The sequence below is a fragment of the Petromyzon marinus genome, chromosome 14, assembly GCF_048934315.1.
Source record: "Petromyzon marinus isolate PM22_M1 ecotype Great Lakes invasive population chromosome 14, UKy_Petmar_22M1.pri1.0, whole genome shotgun sequence".
Lineage (NCBI taxonomy): Eukaryota > Metazoa > Chordata > Hyperoartia > Petromyzontiformes > Petromyzontidae > Petromyzon > Petromyzon marinus.
This window is the reverse complement of record NC_133680.1, coordinates 14,265,619-14,277,749: the sequence shown is the minus strand read 5'-3', so window position 1 is coordinate 14,277,749 and position 12,131 is coordinate 14,265,619. Positions and strand designations below refer to the sequence as shown.

Genomic DNA, 12,131 nt, shown 5'->3' with positions numbered 1-12,131 from the left:
TTTTACATTGAGAGCGTATGTTTATCTGGATAGGCATCAGCTAAAAATGCATTGTCACCAACTTCATTAACACTGTTCTACCAAATTTTGATTTAAAGCTTTCGTGACTGCAGTAATTCATATTCTTAGTTTTTTCGGTAAAGTCACGTTGAAGAGAAACAACAAAATAACAAAATATATATAAAACAATAAAAAATTCTCACGACGTTTCGACCATAACTCAAATGGTCATCATCAGGTGTGTATGCAAACCGACACACCTGATGATGACCGTTTGAGTTATGGTCGAAACGTCGTGAGAATTTTTTATTGTTTTATATATATTTTGTTATTTTGTTGTTTCTCTTCAACGTGACTTTACCGAAAAAACTAAGAATACTGTTCTACCACTTAAATGCAACGATTATTCATCCCCTTCTGCTCCAAAGAAAAGAAGAGGCGGTGTTATTATTGAAGCATTATCACTGATTGATGGTGGTGGTACGAGCCAGTTATACAATATTCTAAATGTGTTGACATTTTTTGGTTCTTACATCACAGGTTAAATACTTGTGAATGCTTACGATGATGAAACCCTGTCCAAGTCTCTGATGTTGCACAATTGCCAGTGGCCAAATGTTGACCTTGCAAGCTTGCCAAATAAGAAAGGCATTTTAATTGATCAGGAGCACAATATTTAAATGTTTTCATTGCGTTTCACATATTTTGAGAATTCTCATCGTGTTCTGGAAAGTACTGATAATAGTAGCAGGCTCCTTCTGTGTGCCGTGAATGTCTGGGAGGTAGGTGTGACATTTCGCTCTTCGTACCGGACTGTGTTGACAGGACAACCGGGGCGAGTCCACCTGGCCACATTCCATAGGCCGCTGGCGTGTGGTCGCCGCTGGTGCACACACACACGTGTGTCTGTGTTAAACATCAGCCCTCATTCACTCCTCTCCTTTGCTAGACAATAATAATGCGCGGAGGTGATTTTAACTGCTGTTTTGTGTTCACTTTATGTCCTCCCAGTGTTGTTGTAACACAAATTCAGTTTACATTGCTTCTATCTCGATGTGCCACATCCTTTCTCAAAGATGTGGGCGATTATGGCCGCCATTCCCACTTGCAGCCAATTGTTCACATTGCTTATGCACTGAATTTTCTATTCTGCCTTCTTGTGGGACCAGTCAAAACATTAAATTCAGTCTTGTTTTTTCATTACATATCCAAAATATATAACTTTGCATTTCTATAATTATTTTAATTTTATTTTTGTACATGGTATTCCTTATACATTTAGGTCACCCATCTTGGGCACCATGGTGGTGAAATGTTAACTACCTCGCTTGGTATGGGGGTGGTCGTGGGTTCGATCCTTTAGAGTTTGCTTGTCTCTCTCCCCGTGGTCACGTGGATTTTTCTCCGGGTCTTCTGATTTTTCCATCCATATTTATAAACATGCACTTAGAGTATTTGGCTGCTATACATTTCCAAATAAGCCACTTCATTGAGCTGTAATTTGTGGCCATTACGCTTCTGAAATAGAGCTACATAGGTCAGTGGGCCTTTCCTGGTAAAATGAAAAAAAAATAGTTTGGCGGTCCAGGACATTTTTGACATATAAAAAATCATGTTTCTGTTGCTTCTAGTTTGCTTTGTAGGTGTGGTATTTGTAAGTGTCCAGCTTGTTCCACTTAAAGTTCTTCATAAGAAACGTATTAATGTCCCTAACGGAGAATGTTTTTAATACATGCATGCCTTCAAGCTTGTACAAAGTTATCGGACACACACATTAACAGAGGATGGAACGAAAACGAAAAAGTGTGCAAGGAAGCGTAGAGATATTGGTGCTTGAAATGAAATCGAGAGGCGTGAATAATAGAATGTATTGCAGGTGAAAGACACCATTGTAACTGTGAAGAAAAGTAAGTGGGCTTGGCAGGGACACGTCGCTGGGAGAGATCAGAATCAAAATTAGAATATTTATTTATATTGGAATCAGGTGATTGCCTAGGTTCAAGAACAGTGACGGAGTGGCAGCCAAGGAATGGGACTTGACCATGAACACATCCAGCAGGGGTGCCGAGCGATGCACTCGGTTCGTGTGCAGGTGCTGGGTGGATTGTTAGCATTTAAGCATTGTGAGAGAGATGGTGGCGGCTTGGCAAGGCCTCCATGCAGCAGTGGATTGATGGTAGCTGCTGATGATGGGGAACACCCTTTGCTACAAAACCTTATTTTACTTTAAAAGAAACATATGCATGCATCCACACGTGAAAGGTCATGGTGGGGGTGTGTGCGTGTGCATCTTTGGGGAGTGGTAGTGTCGCAGTTAGTGCACAGCCCTACGAACCTGGTAACCTGAGTTAGATTTATGCTCACGGCCACCACCAGTGACGATTTTCTGAACCGGCCCTGGGCCTCCCCTAGGTCGACTCAGCCTCAAATGAGTACCTGATGCGGTGTGTAAACATCGGCACTCAGGAGGCAAAGGCGGCCGGGCTTGGTGCTGGCCACCCGCCCCCTCGTGTGCTGTGCCAGCCTTCATAGGTGCTTGCTAACAGCACTTCCTCCTTTAGTCTGTTAAGGCTATACTGGGGATTTTTGTCGTGTGCGTCTTTGTGGCTTACGCATCACAACAACATCGAGGTGAACATCAAACAGCAAGATCAATGGATGCGCTTACCACTCGTCCTGTGCAGTCGAGCGTGGCGGCACGCACGCGGCCCACCACCCATCGCCTCCCAACGTGTCACTCGCGTATTGGCCACTCTCTCTACATTTCCGCCTCATACCTTGGAGCTCTGCCAGGCACTTGCCCCCGGGCCGCCCCTTACACAGCTGTATTTCATTTATAGCAATATTAATTGTTCAATCTGTTTGGTATTCGTACCATTCTTACAGTGGAGGACAATCACGAAGGAAGGCGCTGTGTCCGCCAGTAGGGGCGATGTTGTTGTGTGTAATTCCAATTGTCATTTATCAAATTTGATCAAATTTGGAGCGTGACGTCAGCACACAATGGCCCATTCATTTCGAATGACACCGGGATATCCTTATTGTCCACTGTGAAGCAGACAGCGCGTAGTGTGTCTGCGGTTAATACACCTGCAGTAATAACCAGGGTGGCCTGCTGCAATTACACCACGAGCCCTCTGCAACAAGCAGCGTATGCGCTAGTGCTGGGCCATGCTGTCGCTGTGCCGTGCTACAACTGGGCCACGCTAGCGTTGGGCCACATAACCGCTGGGCCGTGCTAGCACTGGGCCGCATCACCGCTGGGCCGCGTCACCGCTGGGCCGCGCCAGTGCTGGGTCATGCTACCGCTTCTCCGTGTCACCGCTGGGCCGTGCTTCCACGGGGCCGGGCTACCCCTGGGCCGCGTCACCGCTGGGTCACGCTACCGCTGGGCCGCGTCACTGTTGGGCCATGCTACAGCTGGGCCATGCGAGCGCTGGGCCACACTCGCGCGGTCCAGCATCGGCGCTCGGCCGCGCTAGTGCTGGGCCACATCACCTGTGCTAGCGCTGGGTTGTGCCAGTACTGAGCCGCATCACTGCTGGGCCATTACTGCTGGGCCGCGCCAAGCGCCTGGCCACACTACCATTGGACCACGCTGCCACTGGGCCGCGTTACTGCTGGGCTGCCAAGTCACCGCCCTTTGCTTCACTAACTCTTCCACATCTCACTTCACTCAACGTGGATGCAACTTTGTGCCGCACTACTTTTCTCACCCCCCCCCCCCAACTCGCAAGGCATGAAGCAAGGAGTTTATGTAGATGCAGTGTTTTTAGCCATCCTGTTGCATTGCAAATATCCAATGTATACTGTGTTTGTGCAATTCCTCGCTAATTCAGAGTAGATAAAGAGTCACCGTTGCTTTGCACGCTGTTCAAGTTTTCAACATTGGAAGTGCAATGTCTTAGTTTCCCCTGCAATTGCAGTTCCCCAAGAAACACCGTTACTAACTGTGGACTGCGATATATCACTCACATTATTTCGAGGACACACCATAGATTTGTACCACTGAGTTCTGATAACATGACCTACACATCATTCAAGCCAATCCATGGAAATCCCTTTTATCAACACAATTTATTATTTGTGACCTTGTCCCCTACAAGATCGCGGACGATAAGGACTCTTGCACCAAAAACTGGACCCAGGGTTGTACGACACTGATGCTCTGTGTGACCTTGTAAGACGACGTGGACATTTTTCAGGTTGTGCCAGTTTCTGGCGCCAAATTGTCTTCTTGTCAGTATGGAAACCCTGTTGTGACGCCGCTACACCGTGCCGCATGTGTGGCCTTTGCGAAAGCAGCGGAGAGATTTCCCCGCCTTCGTCCGTGCCGACTCGAGCAGCACGTACGTGAGCGAGCTGCGCTCCAGCATCAACCTCCTGGTGTCCAACCTGGAGAGCCTGCCCGTGTCGCGCGGCCACGGCGACACGGGCCGTCTGCAGAAGCCGCTCAAGCGCTACTACCCCTCATCCCTGCTGGACCCCGGGGAGGACTCGCGCAGCGCCCTCCTCAAGTCTGAGATTGCGCTGTCATTCACCCTCGAGGTACGTAGGTACATGTGTGCATGTTGAACTTTTTTCGTGCCGGATGTAGCCAACTGTGCTAATCAGTGGCGGGGGTGGGGGGTGCTAATTACCACCAAGTCACTGACGGTAGAAAGTGACAGATCTTTGGTGCGGTGACGTGGCCCAGCCATAGTGCGCTTGCGGTTTGCATGGTTTTTGCCGTGACGTCAAGGATCCCATGACGTTTTTAAAAAACGAGTCGGCCATTGTGTGCCGGTGTCATGATTCAAATTTGAAAAAATTGCACCACCGTTTACTCAGTTGGGATGGCACATCGCAACATCGCCCCCTAGTGTGATACTATTGCGGACTATATTCCACATACAGTAGCACCTTTGTTCATGATAGCCTCACACTATAAGATTTGCACGAATACCAAATGCACTAAACTATGAATTATTATTTTTAACTTGTTCACAGCTATAATGTTTGTCTTTTTAGCATAACAAAATTGTTGGTCTATCTGCTTTTTGCCACAACATAATATTACCGTGGTTGGCTACGTACGGTTTGAAAGAAGTTCAACATACAGTGTAAATACGTACACCATCTTTGTGAGATTGCCCAGTGTTTATTGAATTACTGATACATTAACATGTACATGTTACAGCCCTTTTGTCAATCCACTGCTGCATAAGGGCTTCCCCATGCCGTACGGTCATGGGGTTATATTTGACCATACTTCACCACGCTGGTTGGTGAAGCAGGAAAGCATAGATGGTGAGAGCATAGTTTCATAGAACGATTTATTTTTCCATGCTGCCTTCAATGTACTAGACATCTGTGAAAAAGAGCGTTGTAGCTCATCAGATTCCTCCAGTATAAAGAAATATTCTAAAATGTTCTGATCTAATCCCAGGGGTGATAATGAACAATAGACTTAATTTCACCAGGTGAGGGCCAATGGAGATAAGAAAAAGTCTCGTTTTTAAGGGTGACCTGGGTCAACAGCTGATGAGAGTTTTTCAATCTGGAGCAAAGCACAGCAACGCGAATTACTGATCGTGAAACACTTTCACTTTGAGCAAACAGGAATGTGGGCGTTGGGTTGTATATCCATACAACAAAGTAATGCCGCTCATGCTTGGCTTCTGCTGTTCACTCACAGTAGGTTTAATAAAAAGGCAGATTGTTACTATTGCACTAACAAATGCAAGCTCAATGCTATTATAAAAACACGGTGCAAAATGTAATCAAATAAGGTGGAATTTGGTTATAGACAAAGTACCTTCAACTTTGCACTGAAGTATCCGGATTGCTATGGGAAACCGCAGCGTTAGTGGGCCCGAAACGTTTACTGTGGAAGGGATGGCGAGAGTTGTTCCGGCTACCATGGGTGATGGCCCGTTCACTCCTGGCGCAGTGTCTCACGATTTCGCGAAGCTGTACTTGAACGGGTTTGTGCCTCTGCTGTGCAAGGTGGTGGTGATGGAGGTGCTGGGCTTGCGGTCGCTCCCAGCCAACCGCACCGTGTACTGCACCATGGAGGTAGAGGGAGGGGAGAAGCTGCAGACTGAGCAGGCCGAAGCTTCCACACCAAAGTAAGATACATTTGCTCTCCTACCTTGAATCTAACCACACGTTTCCTTGCATCCGTGTCCCCCTGCACTGTAGCTCATGTTACAGCTCTCGGCAAGGAAAATCTCAGCACATGCAGGGACCTCTGAAAATTCTTAATTTTCCGGACAGGCGACTCTTATTGTTATTTTTATGAGCAAATTCCTCTTTTTCATATCAAAAACTATCTCACCGCATTCATCATTGACACTGCTCCACTACAAGAATTTAATTAATAGTATTATATTCATAGATGTACTGTTAAATGGGCATGGGAATTAATTAGTAATTGCTGTGAGGATTTTTCAAATCCAAATAGTAAGTGTGATTTTGAATTTTACGTTTATGCTTACCAGCGACTTCCTCCAATCATTAGAATGGCTCCACAAAATGTGATTGAAATGTATAAATTTGGGCATAAAAAAAACTTTCAAACTAAATAAATCCACATTTTTACATTTCTATTAAGACGCGAGCCAGGCTTTTCAGCTGTATGAGTCATTCCACGTAGATTCTTATTGTGTGCGTATGTGTGTGTGTATGTTGAACTTCTTTCGCACCGTACGTAACTAACCATGCTAATCGGAGGTGCATATCTGCGTTCATTGCTATTTCAGTGCGGTTTGAACCTGATGAAGGTTTGTAAAATGTAGTCAAGGGACTCCTCTACTTACGAACGAGTTAGGTTCCAGAGTTTCGATTTAAAGCTTTCGTGACTGCAGGGATTCATATTCTTGGTTCTTTCGGTAAAGTAACACAGAAGGGAAATAATAAAATAATACAAATGAACCAATCACGTCGTGAGAATTTTATTGTTTTATTTGCATTTTTTTATTATTTCCAGAGGTCTGTTCATAAGTCAATTTGTTTGTAAGTCCAACTTTACTCCTGTTGATTCCAAACATGTTGTACAGCATGTACACTAAACACGGGGGGAATGGCTTTTACAGTTGTATAATCTCCTGCTTAGTCCATGGGCCCAAACAAAAAAAAAATCACTTATTGGTACCACTTGAGGTGGCACAGTTTAGTAATGATTTTTGTTATTCTCCATGTGTGTGGGACATATTCTGATATAACATTTGTGGAGTGGCAGCTTAGTTGTAGTTACCATGACTTTTATACCCATACCCTATGACAGGCATCCGGAATGATGAAATGGGCATTATTACTGAAAAACTACCTAGACCAAAGCCAGTTACAGTGAGGGAAAAAAGTATTTGATCCCCTGCTGATTTTGTACGTTTTCCCACTGACAAAGAAATTATCAGTCTATAATTTTAATGGTAGGTTTATTTGAAGTGAGAGACAGAATGACAACAAAAAAATCCAGAAAAACGCATGTCAAAAATGTTATAAATTGATTTGCATTTTAATTAGGGAAATAAGTATTTGACCCCTCTGCAAAACATGACTTAGTACTTGGTGGCAAAATCCTTGTTGACAATCACAGAGGTCAGACGTTTCTTGTAGTTGGCCACCAGGTTTGCACACATCTCAGGAGGGATTTTGTTCCACTCCTCTTTGCAGATCTTCTCCAAGTCATTAAGGTTTCGAGGCTGACATTTGGCAACTCTAACCTTCAGCTCCCTCCACAGATTTTCTATGGGATGAAGGTCTGGAGACTGGCTAGGCCACTCCAGGACCTTAATGTGCTTCTTCTTGAGCGACTCCTTTGTTGTCTTGGCCGTGTGTTTTGGGTCATTGTCATGCTGGAATACCCATCCACGACACATTTTCAATTCCCTGGCTGAGGGAAGGAGGTTCTCACCCAAGATTTGACGGTACATGGCCCCGTCCATCGTCCCTTTGATGCAGTGAAGTTGTCCTGTCCCCTTAGCAGAAAACATCCCCAAAGCATAATGTTTCCACCTCCATGTTTGACGGTGGGAATGGTGTTCTTGGGGTCATAGGCAGCATTCCTCCTCCTCCAAACACGGCGAGTTGAGTTGATGCCAAAGAGCTCCATTTTGGTCTCATCTGACCACAACACTTTCACCCAGTTGTCCTCTGAATCATTCAGATGTTCATTGGCAAACTTCTGACGGGCATGTATATGTGCTTTCTTGAGCAGGGGGACCTTGTGGGCGCTGCAGGATTTCAGTCCTTCACGGCATAGTGTGTTACCAATTGTTTTCTTGGTGACTATGGTCCCAGCTGCCTTGATATCATTAACAAGATCCTCCCGTGTAATTCTGGGCTGATTCCTCACCGTTCTCATGATCATTGCAACTCCACAAGGTGAGATCTTGCATGGAGCCCCAGGCCAAGGGAGATTGACAGTTCTTTTGTGTTTCTTCCATTTGCGAATAATCGCACCAACTGTTATTACCTCTCACTAAGCTGCTTGGCAATGGTCTTGTAGCCCATTCCAGCCTTGTGTAGGTCTACAATCTTGTCCCTGACATCCTTGGAGAGCTCTTTGGTCTTGGCCATGGTGGAGAGTTTGGAATCTGATTGATTGCTTCTGTGGACAGGTGTCTTTCATACAGGTAACAAGCTGAGATTAGGAGCACTCCATTTAAGAGTGTGCTCCTAATCTCAGCTCGTTACCTGTATAAAAGACACCTGGGAGCCAGAAATCTTTCTGATTGAGAGGGTGTCAAATACTTATTTCCCTAATTAAAATGCAAATCAATTTATAACATTTTTGACATGCATTTTTCTGGATTTTTTTGTTGTTATTCTGTCTCTCACCGTTCAAATAAACCTAGCATTAAAATTATAGACTGATAATTTCTTTGTCAGTGGGCAAACATACAAAATCAGCAAGGGATCAAATACTTTTTTCCCTCACTGTAGGTCACAAACTGGTCTTTATTGGTTTAAATACACAATGAAAACACAGGATAATAAGGAATACCATAGTGAGGTAAAGAACTTCTTTAGTATTCTAAACATTGACATTCGCATATACTTAGTCAATGATACATGTAAGCCCATATATATCGTTAGTGATGGGTATATGTGAAGAAGCTTACATTATTATAATAGGGGTTTTCCCCTTTTTTCTGGCAACAAAACTGAAACCTTTTTACAAGGATTCATGTCTGCATTAACCACAATACCTGCAGTCAAAATGCAAACAAAAAACATACTATTCTAATATATGCATTGTCCTTGAAACTGATTGGTCCACACCAAGGGACGGCTTTCTTTTAAGCCTCGACCCAATTGGTGCTCGACCAGATGGCGCCAAAGGGCATACAGCTCAAAGACAATGCACTATCAAAGTAACGAGGGCCGGGTTGAGCATCTACATCATTAGACCTCCTTTGCCAGTACCAAAATATAATAATAGGGTTTTTCCCCTTTTTTTGACCGCAGGTTTTGTGGTTAATGCAGACATGAATCCTTGTAAAAAGGTTTCAGTCATTGTCATCACTTGAGTAGTGCCAAAAAGCTCCATCCTGATGAAGAGGTACAGCTCATTGTATGACTGATTCACAGCAGCTTCGTACTGGGCTGCAGCATCATTATCTTCATTGCTGGCAACCTCTTCTTTGGAAACCTCCTCTTTGGTGTGGAGTCTATAGCATGACCTGTGGTAGTGCCCTTCAGCTGCTACAAGGTTTCTACTCACAATAGCAAGGATTCTGCTGTCCGTTTTATTTGTGGCAGCACTCGTGATCTTTGCATCAGCTCGACACTGTACCAGTACTTCTCTCGTATTCTTTCCCTTGGCATATTTGTTGGTTTTCTGACAAAATATGCACTCTGCGTCATAAGTCCTTGACGTATTTGGGGCATGTCGAGCTGTTCTCTTAGTTTATTTCTCTTCATCAGAGCCACTGGCACTTTGCTTTTCTTTTGCAAGGATGCCATCAAGAACTTTATTCATAGTGAAGATACTGCGACACTTTCTGTAGTAGTAGATTTCTGGAATCTGTCCATCAGGAATGTCTTTTGCCAGTTCCAAAGCTGGTTCTCCAGGAGTCAACACTGTGGTTTTCAGATTCAGTTTCATTTATTAGGTATAACCCTATTCATGTTCTTCGCTCTTTCGGTAAAGTCACGTTGAATGAAAACAATAAAATATATATAAAACAATACAAATTCTCACGACGTTTCGACCATAACACAAACGGTCATCATCAGGTGTGAAAACCAATGGCAAGAAACATTTGAAAGAAGTGGCGGTTTGCCTTTATTTATTTATTTTTTAAAAAAACGGTGTTTTAGTTATTTTAAAAAAACGTTAGCACCACGGGCAGCGATTTGGCAGTTTGTTTAGAAGGACGAGTCTATCTATGTTCTGAAAAGAGGAGGGGGGAGACGAAAAATTAATGTATGCTGTCTGAAAGCCACCGTAAGCGTGAACAATCAATTAAGACCTGAAATGGTTTATCAAATCCTTCCAATGATTGTTCTGAAAAGAGGAGGGGGGAGACGAAAAATTAATGTATGATGTCTGAAAGCCACCGTAAGCGTGAACAATCAATTAAGACCTGAAATGGTTTATCAAATCCTTCCAATGATTGCTGAGGCCAGAATCCATCTTCTCGGTTGAAATTGTCTCTGTGCTTGTATATGTGGATAGCCTCATGAACGAATCTCTCATGGTAGCCAGATGGCTTACAAAGAACCTCTGTCTTGAAGAAGTCAATGTCATGTGAGCCTACTGAATTATTACAATGATCTGCCACGGCCGAGGTGTTGGTCCTACCGTGTTTAAGGTCTGCTTTGTGTTCACGAATGCGGTCCTAGACATGGCGTTTGGTTTCTCCAATGTAACTACTACCACAGAGGCAACTTAGTTTGTAGACACCAGGGTACTGTATGTCCGGAATCACATCTTTTACAGACGGAACCAGATCACGGATTTTATGTAATGTGTTGAAACGGACCTGGATCTTGACTCGGGTGCAACCGCAACAAAACAAAAACATGAACAAGAAACATCTTAAAGTGACTACACGCAACAGAAAAAAATCCTGGAAAAAACAGAAAAGTCTTCCAGAAAAAACACCGCATTTCAACGCTGTGTGCAAAAATCCCAGTGGGATGCAAGTCAAACAATAACAACCATAAAACAATGTAGATTAAAGGTATCAGGCCAACTCTGTACTTCAACAAACAAACATGGCCAGACCAAACTGTCCTCAAAATCACCAAAATAAAGCCACAAAAACAATGTAACAGTGATTCATATTCTTGGTTCTTTCGGTAAAATCACGTTGAAAGGAAACAATAAAATAATAAAATATATTGTTTCCCTTCAACGTGACTTTACCGAAAGAACCAAGCATATGAATCACTGCAGTTACGAAAGCTTCAAATCAAAATGTAACAGTGATCATAGGAACTGATTCAAATCCAACAACAAACGATATACATAATATGTACGACCAAACCCCGTAGCCATAGCTGGCTGCATGAGTCACTCCATAACAGCAGGAGCATCAGTAGCAGAATCAAAATTTCTCAATACACCTTTAAAGATCAGCACACCACAATCAGAACTCAAGATCATGTTTTGCAGCAGTCATCCAGAATGATACATTTTATTTCAGGCCATTCGGAATAGCAGTGGCAGCTAGGTGTGTACAACTCCTCTAGAGCAGTTTTGAGTGAAGATCTCACAGGTAGTGATCCAAGTTGCAGTTTATTGGCGATAGCATTCCAGACCCTGGGGGCATAAATAGAAAAGGCCCTTCCTCCAGTATTGGTACAGCAATAAGGAATGTGAAGCTGGTAAATGAGCGAAGACCTTAAGTCACATTTGTTCTTCGAAACAGTGAGGAGATACAGCAGGTAGTCTACTGATTTTTTTGTAAGTACATCGTGAATAAATAAGATCTGATGCACAAGCCGTCAATCATTAAGAGAAGTTAAGTTTGACCCAATGTAGAGATTGTAGTGGCGGGTCCTATATGGTGACACCAGCTTATCTGTATCATCAGAATATTGGATGATGCACTCCAACCATGGTCGCTTTGGTAGTAGGTTGTTACTTACTTGTTCACTGGTGGCCATTCTGTTGTGAGCTAATATAACAATGATCA

General features: G+C 43.7%; 1 pseudogene; it reads left to right on the top strand.

The window, feature by feature from the left end:
* LOC116942292 (calcium-dependent secretion activator 1-like) overlaps window positions 1-12,131 on the top strand; it is an 82,323-nt pseudogene that overhangs the window by 27,894 nt on the left and 42,298 nt on the right.